We start from the raw sequence: 8,763 nt of genomic DNA on the forward strand, positions 1-8,763 counted from the left end.
ATTGCAGCCAAGATCGCAGCGGCTGCTTACCTGCCTGCCTCTTGCGCTTCGAGCCGGGGTGGTTAGAAGCCCCAGTTTAAGCTTAATGGCATTGCAAAAGGTGCCTCCCTTCATCATGCGGGTCCCACCGTCCATCCATTTTGGTTTTAGGCCAAAGGGAGCTTCCCTCAAGCCACATCCATCAATCGAGTTATAAAGCTTGGCACCTCAGTCAATTGTGGCAGTAACCTGAAGATGTTGCGCTTGGTCGGCAGCAATACCCGCCACCAGAGGGTCTGGGGACCTTGCTAAACGTCTATGGCATTTTATCAGGGCTTTAGGTGTACCCTCAGTGACATTGAAAATACCGAGGCCAACTGCCCCCAACCCTGCATAGAACGCCGCCAGTGGAGTGTCGCCCGGAAGGTGCAGACACTTGCGGACAAATTTCCGGATTTCCCGGTCTAGTCCCATGAAATGGAACTTTTTGAGGTCTCCATGCACGGCCACGTGATGTAGCCGTGGGATAAGCACGTTTTTAAGGGCCCAGAATTTCTGCTGGGGTTTCAAAGGTGCTACCTGTAGATTCCCCAACTCCGTTCTGGCCCTTTCAATCAGTTTCGCCCCATTTACATTGGTTCCGAGCCCGATCTCGACCCCAAGGTATTTATATACCCGCTCAGGACTCGTCACCGGGAAGTGGGTATTCCCATATGTAAAGGGGCGGGTATCTATGTACCAGGACTTAGGTGAGCGATCGCCGACGATACCGGCCGTGGCACACTTCTGTAGGCCTGGCTCAAGGCCAAGCCTGCCCGCCTCATCTAGCAGTTTCTTAATCACGAGTGTTAAACCGTCTCTGCTCTGCGCCACGACTACGATATCGTCGGCAAACGCTATATACTGTATCGCCACCCCTCGTAGCGTTGCCCCTACGCCCTGAGGGAGGCGCTTGAGTGCGTGGTCTAGTGCCATGTTAAAAAGCAGGGGGGACAGCGGATCCCCCTGCATGACTCCTCTCGTAATATCTACCTCAACTCCAGCAACCTCCGTGCTTATACTCGAATAGAATGTTTTGAGGTACTGGGTTGAGTTTTCGTCGAGGCCAGCGGCCCTAGCTGTATCCAGCAGTGCCGGATGACTTACTGAGTCGAAGTCCTTCATAAAGTCAATGAAGGCTAGATATAGGGTCCTCGACTCAGTTTTGGCCTCTTTTATCAGGGTTTTTAATAGTAGTAGATTGCTGCTGACACCTTCCTCAGCCATGAACCCCTTCTGTCTGACTGAGGAAGGGAGGCGCTCCGCCAAATGCTTGGATAGAATTTTGTGCAGCCCGCGGGTCACCACGGATGTCACCGTAATGGGTCGGAAGTCCCCGGCCTCTTGGGGGACGTCCTTCTTGGGCAAAAGGGTAGTTCTACCCTTTGCCCATTCCTTCGTACAGAATTTATGCTGCAGGATAAGATTGTAGAGTTCTACAACTCGGTCATTAGCCACCGCTTTAAAGTCGGCAGCTCTTATGCCGTCAGGGCCCGGCGACGTTTTGGGACTAGTTCTCTTCTTGCACCATTCGACGTCTTGGATGGTCACGGGCTCAAGAATGGTGCAACCTTCGGGTACTTCATCTATGGTAATGTTTCTAGCTGGACTATGCCTCTTAAAAAGAGCCGTCCAGTACTCCACTGTCCCTGGTGGAAGGGCAGGGCTAGCAAGCGGGTCTTTGCCCAGGATAGCGTTCTGGGTGACTCGGCCTCTGTTCTTGTCCCAGGCGCGTTGAGTCACCGCATATTCCATCCTCCTCCTCTTTTTTCGAGGAATATTCCTTTCCAGATTGTTACCTCCCCTTCCATTACTCCTTGCTATATTCGGCCTCCTACCAAAAATTTCCTCTTTCAGTCGGTTTATTTCCGACTCCATCTCATCATTTGTCTCTCTATGATCTTCACTACGTACAGAGGAATCTGGTGAACTACTCCCGTCGGGGCTAGACGGGGGAGACCCTCCATGGTCGGGAGCCAAGATATTCATGGCTCCGGTCATGGATTCAAAGTAGTCATTCATCCCATCCTGGGACCTGGTGGTATCGTTATTATTGGCCTCTAGGGGAATGAGGGTTGTATCCACGTTATTCGTCATATTCGGTTCCGTCCATATTGGGTATATCATATTTCCATCTCCAGTACTCCTTCTCGATTCTCTCCTCATCTCATCATCCAACGTGGATGCCAACTCATCATTGGCCGTGGTGGTTCCCCTTATATTGTCCTTCGCAGCTTCAATTTGGCCATCACATCCTACTCTGCTGAGGTTAACCGTGCAGAGCATGGATAGAGGCACGGCATTGCAGTCAAAAGATTTTGTTGACGCATATGCTACTGCTCTTTCTTTATATTTTGAAGTCCTTCTCTTTGTGCGTACGCTCTCAGTTGTACGCCAAGGAAGGACTTTTTGCTGAATCAATTTATTAATGTGGGGTTTATTTCGGTTCGCCCATTCGAATTGAACCATAGAGTTCTCTTCGTCCAAGGTCCATTCGAGTCTGCCTCCCACAAGGCATTCCCGTCTGGACTTGGTGGGCTTCAAAGTCTCATCCTTGTTAACCTCCTTACACTCCTTCTTCTCCTTCGTATCAGCAAGCCTTTTAAGAATATCTTTGTATTGTTTGGACTTGCTCTTTCCGTTAATGCTGTCTAATGATCCTCTTATTTATAAATGGATGGCTACATTTGGAAACTTCAAACTGTGCCATCATTTCCAGTTCTTCGTGGGACCAGGGCTTGTTGCGCCGATCTTCAATGCGCTTCCCCATCGTGATACTGAAGCGCATGCGCACGTCTTTCATGCAGACGTCGGCCTGCGTAAGTTTTGAACACTTTTTCGCATATAGGGCAGATCGGACTACGCCCATCGTCCCCGTCCATGCCTTGGGCTATGGTATTCGGCCCACTCATATGGCTAGAATACGAGCCGGCGACAGGAGTACTCTGAATTTGAGTACCCCTGCTGGCGGAGGGTTGACCCAATCGCCGGCTTTCCCCAACATCATTAGGGGTGGAGCGACCCACAGTCTCTCCCGAAGAAGAGGCTGGGCGGGTTGGGTCCTCCAAGCGACCCGTTCGACCCATCAAGATGGGTTACCAGCAGGACCACGTGGAGGTGGGTCGCTAGTAATCTATGGCTTTTTCCTCTGAGGTCTTGGATTTCAGCGATGATGTATGCTTCGTCTTTCGCCAAAGAGAGTCATAGTTACTCCCGCCGTTTACCCGCGCTTGCTTGAATCTCTTCACTTTGACATTCAGAGCACTGGGCAGAAATCACATCGTGTCATCATCAGCCATAACCATCGCGATGCTTTGTTTTAATTAAACAGTCGGATTCCCCGTGTCAGTGCCAGTTCTGAGCTGGTCGCTAGGCTGCCAGCCGGAGTAATATATACACGTCTCCGTCTGGGGCCTCGCACGGCACGAGAGCCGCGCTCCGCCCCAAGTCTCGACGCGATTATACTTTGCAGAACCTTGCCCGTTCCGCGGAAGGGCACCCGGTCAGCGAGGTCCGAGCTCGGTCCGCCGGCCAGCCGAAGCCAACCGACAAGACCTCGCCCAATCCTGCCCCCCGAGACACCCCGCACCCGCTTCCCGGAAAGGCCCGACTGGCCCGACCCTCAGAGCCAATCCTTGTCCCGAAGTTATGGATCAAAATTGCCGATTTCCCTTACCCACATTCATTTATCAACTAGAGGCTCCAAACCTCGGAGACCTGATGCGGAGATGGGTACAGTCTGTGTCGAAACAGGGTCACCACAGGCGAGCGGGGCGCTGACCACGAGGGCCAGCCACCCGCACCCGCCCCGGACTCCGACCCGTGTGACTTCCTCACTTGCATCTTTCACGGACTGGCGTTGGTGCACGGGACGACACAAGAACTGTGTCGCTCTACGGCCACCGTGTGGTTTGCTATACCATCACCCCTTTCTCGCTTCATAGGATTTCCGGGGATCACGGGGCCTAAAACAGAAAAGAAAACTCTCCCCCAGACCAGACGCTAGTGGACACAAGCCAGGTCCTGTTGCCAGGAATCGTCACACACTTGACCCGGCCTCCACCTCAAAGGCAGATACCGGGCCCGTCCGAACACAGGTCACGGAATCATTACCGTATTCCCTTTCGCCACTGCATCCCTTCCAGCTCATATCTATTATGATGACAGTCGGTCCCTCGCTGGTGGAGGAGCGCCGCGGCGCGGGTCTCGCTTCTTCTTTCTCTCGCTCGGACCCGCGGCCACCGGCCCACGCCAGCCAGCCAGCAGAGGACACCTACTAAACATTATTCTCTCCGTTTAGAGGCCTGGGATCACATGGGACACAGGAACTTTATCCTTGGGCTTAGGCCTGACTCACCCATGTTCAACTGATGTTGACATGGAACCCTTCTCCACATCAGCCAACGAGGCTCTCTCTTGATTATTTGCTACTACCACCAAGATCTGCACCAGCGGCGGCTCCAGGCCGGCTCACGCCGAGTCCCTTCGACGCTCATCGCTGCGACCCTCCTACTCGCCGGGGCTTCCATAGCGCCTCTCTCAGCGCCAAAAACAGTGCCCCGGCGGCCGAGTATCGGGAGAATGCTTGAGCGCCATACCATTTTAAGGGCTAGTTGCTTCGGCAGGTGAGTTGTTACACACTCCTTAGCGGATTCCAACTTCCATGGCCACCGCCCTGCTGTCTATAGCAACCAACACCTTTTCGTAGTGTCTACATTAGCATTCCTTTAGGCCCCTTAACTCGTACCTTTGGTTCATCCCACAGCGCCAGTTCTGCTTACCAAAAGTGGCCTACTAGGCACTCTGATTCTTTGCATCATAGAGCTTCACATCTCAAGCAAGCTCCACGTCTCACCCATTTAAAGTTTGAGAATAGGTTGACGGCATTGCACCACCAAGGCCTCTAATCATTCGCTTTACCGGATGAAACTCACCTCTCCGAATGCCAGCTATCCTGAGGGAAACTTCGGAGGGAACCAGCTACTAGATGGTTCGATTAGTCTTTCGCCCCTATACCCAGCTCTGACAATCGATTTGCACGTCAGAACTGCTTCGGACCTCCACCAGAGTTTCCTCTGGCTTCGTCCTCGCCAGGCATAGTTCACCATCTTTCGGGTCCCAACGGCTGCGCTCTCAGGTACTTGGCGGTGGACCGCGGGTTGAGGGAGCCCGAGAGCCCCCCGTGCCCCGGGCCGCACTACGCCAAGTCCTCGGCCTGCGCCCCAACTCCCGCCGCCCGCCATCTGATTTCTTTCTTTATCCACTTGATTTAATATCTATACAATTTCTCAACAGGGTAGCGATAAAATAGCTGCTATTAGAGCTGAAAGAATGTCTGAGCCTGTGTCACATCTACGTAATCACAATGCTGACGTTCCTAGTCAGACTCGCACCGAAGGCCATTCAGCCGGTATCACTCCAAGTAATCCACAGAAGACTGCTGGAAATAAAGAACCTTTATGGAAAAGTGCATATAAGGAAAACAAAGACTATTCGAAGTACAAGTTGCCTCCAGGTTCAAGTCAGAAAAAGAAAGAGGAAGAGTGCAAAACTCAGTGGTACTTTTTATTAATAAATTATATGAAAACATATCACTGGGGTATTCATTATAAGGAAAGCGTGCTTTAGTACAACATAGTTTTAAGTTGATTAGACAGTTGACTGAACAGAAGAGATATTGATAGATTAGTGCAGGTGTCAACCTAGCTGGCCCGACAGGCCTCGGCAGACAGGGGATCGGCCTGCCCCAAGCAGAGCTCACTTTCATTTCGCCTCCGGGTTTAGATCACCCTTAGACTCGCGCACATGTTGGACTCCTTGGTCCGTGTTTCAAGACAGGTCGTGTGGATTACCAATCACTCTCAGGTGGCGAGAGGCCGCATTCTTCTCTCCGCGGCCTCCTTGCAGTGACCGCCGCTCGGGCCCGGTCAGTACCGTCGTCGGTCATCACCCGCGCCAAGGCGCGGGCTACCAATCCGAAACGGCCCTCGGAGCCTAAGCAGCGGGTCGCCACCAACTCTACTCGAGGGAGAAATAAGCCCGCAGGCCGCGGCACGACAACCACGGGGCCGCGGCAACTAACTGCGTCGTCGGGTCCTCTCACTGAAAAGCAACTTGAACCGCGGTTGCCGCCCGCACCCCGCCAGCTGAATCCCCTCTTTCGACCTTCACGGTTCCACCCGTTTGAGCTTCTAATGGTTTCACGTCCTCTTGAACTCGCTCTTCAGAGTCCTTTTCAGCTTTCCCTCACGGTACTTGTAAAATATCGGACTCGTGGTAGTATTTAGCCTTAGATGGAGTTTACCACCTACTTAGGGCTGCAGTACTAAGCAACCCGACTCTACGGTAAAGACCCCTCCGCCTAAGCTGCCTAAAACCTTTTTACAGGCGCCGCCACACGGGCCTACCACCCTCCTTGGGGCTGCATTCAAGCAATGACTTAGGCTCGAGCGGTACGGATCCACCGAAACGCAACACCCCTCGACGGCCGTACAGGACCGCGAGGTTATGCGCTGGGCTGGTCCCCTTTCAGTCGCCCTTACTCGGGGAATCCCGGTTGGTTTCTTTTCCTCCGCTTATTAATATGCTTAAATTTGGCGGGTTGTCTCCCCGCGGACGAGGTCTTCAAAAACTTACGCCTTCCAGGGCCCAGACGGAGCAGGACGTCCGGATCAGCCAGCGGCGTCGTTCTCAGATTCTGAGGTGGAGGAGCAGCTTTCATTCTTCGGAGTGCAGGCGACTGCTGCAGCCAGCGGCAGGCAGAGCGGCTAGACCGACGTCGTCGTCCTCTCTCGCAAGGACTCCGTCCGTCTGGCGGTGACCACTCCCCAGGGCAGCGCAGGGGCGGCGGTAGCCGTAGCTGCTTTACTACTCGCTGCTACTGCTGCGCCACCTGCTTGCTTCTCCGTGTCAACAGCACCCTCTCTCCCAAGGGCAGCACCGTTCATCGAAAGGCTCTCTCTCTCCCACTTCGTCCTCCGGACAACAGCTCACCTTCGTTCCTTCCTTCCTTCCTCCCTCCCTCCCTCGCACCAACGGACGGGGTCCCTCCCAGCAGCGCTCGAAAGAAAATGATTCTCTTCGACTCACTGCTCTCGCGCTCTCTCGGGATGAAGCCAGTCTCGTCACCCGCCCGAGTGCACCAGCGGCCCCGGCCCGTCGTCCTTCCATCTTCTGCTCTCGCACAGACACAGAGGGCAGGAGGAGCTGGCCGCAAGCCTGGCACTCAAACAGATGCTGCTTCCTTCTCACGAAGCCACGAAACATGGCCCGGGACAAGACCCGAACGCTGCGTAGGCACTCAGGATAGGCACCCTGGATGGCCTCTGCTTCTCTTCACCTGAGAGCAGGATCGTCCACCGTAGTCCCAGACACCAGGGCACCGCGCCTCCGCCAGCTGGGAGCAGCCAGCCGGACAGCAGCAACTGGGCCCAGTCCAGGGACACGGCGACATTTCACACTTGAGGGAACGGACCGCCAGCCCACAAAAATAGTGGGCGCCGGCCCGACATCCCCATCTCGCCACGGCTCACGGTACCTGCGGCCGCCCCTTACAGCGGCGCGCGCCTCCGGCCGGTCCCCTTCTCTCCGGGGGCCGCACACTCGGCGCTGCTGCCAGCCAGGGCCTGCCGCAGCAATACCCTTCACCGGGATGGATGCTTAACAGACACTCGTCCGGGAGTGGCGAAGACACTGGTCAGTGCCCTCGCCGCAATGTGCGTTCAACTGGTCGATGCATCTCATAATCTTGCGATTCACATGCCGACACGCATTTTGCTGCGGTCTTCATCAACCCACGAGCCGAGCGATCCACCATTAGAAGTTGTTCAAATTGGAAATATAATACAAAAACATGGGCTAAGCGTGACTTCCATCACGGCCAGCCACGGACATGCCAGCGCGGTGGGCCCTCCTCCGATGGCCGTGCTTCTCTCTCTCTCCGACCATCAGTACGGGGACAGTAGTACTTGACGTCGTCTCCGGCCAGCGGCGTAATCCCGCCTAATGCGTGCCGCACCGAGTCGCCGCCTCTTCCTTCTCTCTGGCAACGCGGACGACAGTGGCTCCGCAGCCCTCGAGACGTCTTTGTACTGACTGCCCCTCCACCAAAAACCACCTCTAGAGCCCCACACTAGCTCTACATCTGGCTCCGTGCACCCCAGGGCAGCACAGCCGAGCCATCCATCAGTAATGATCCTTCCGCAGGTTCACCTACGGAAACCTTGTTACGACTTTTATTTCCTCTAAATGATCAAGTTTGGACATCTTTCCGGCCCGTCCAGGCGAGTCGGCGGAACCCCATTGCTGGGAGAAACCTGCCGCCCCAGTCCAAGACCGCCAGTCCGAAGGACTCACTAAATCATTAGATCGGGAGTAGCGACGGGTGGTGTGTACAAAGGGCAGGGACTTAATCAACGCAAGCTGATGACTTGCGCTTACTGGGAATTCCTCGTTCATGGGAAACGATTGCAAACCCCAATCCCTATCACGAATGGTTTTCATGCGATTTCCCGCTCCTCTCGGAGAAGGACAACCCGCTAACCCATTCAGTGTAGCGCGCGTGCGGCCCAGGACATCTAAGGGCATCACAGACCTGTTATTGCTCAATCTCCTGCAGCTATACTCGCTGCTCATCCCTCTAAGAAGACTGTGTCGAACGGGGCCCATGCACCAAAACGGCCGTCCACTATTTAGTAGGCCAGAGTCTCGTTTGTTACCGGAATTAACCAGACAAATCACTCCACC

The 8,763-nt window shown here is 54.5% G+C and overlaps 1 non-coding gene and 1 pseudogene across 1 annotated transcript; both read right to left on the bottom strand.

Moving 5' to 3' along the window:
* LOC137626356 (large subunit ribosomal RNA) overlaps positions 1 to 6,642 on the bottom strand; it is an 8,805-nt pseudogene extending 2,163 nt beyond the window's left edge.
* Positions 6,643 to 7,682: 1,040 nt separating this feature from the next.
* On the bottom strand, positions 7,683 to 7,842 carry LOC137626352 (5.8S ribosomal RNA). Its single transcript, XR_011041029.1, has one exon. It is a non-coding gene; the product is annotated as a 5.8S ribosomal RNA (ribosomal RNA).
* Between the last annotated feature and the right edge of the window lie 921 nt (positions 7,843 to 8,763).

The sequence above is a fragment of the Palaemon carinicauda genome, chromosome 33 (genome assembly GCF_036898095.1).
Source record: "Palaemon carinicauda isolate YSFRI2023 chromosome 33, ASM3689809v2, whole genome shotgun sequence".
Lineage (NCBI taxonomy): Eukaryota > Metazoa > Arthropoda > Malacostraca > Decapoda > Palaemonidae > Palaemon > Palaemon carinicauda.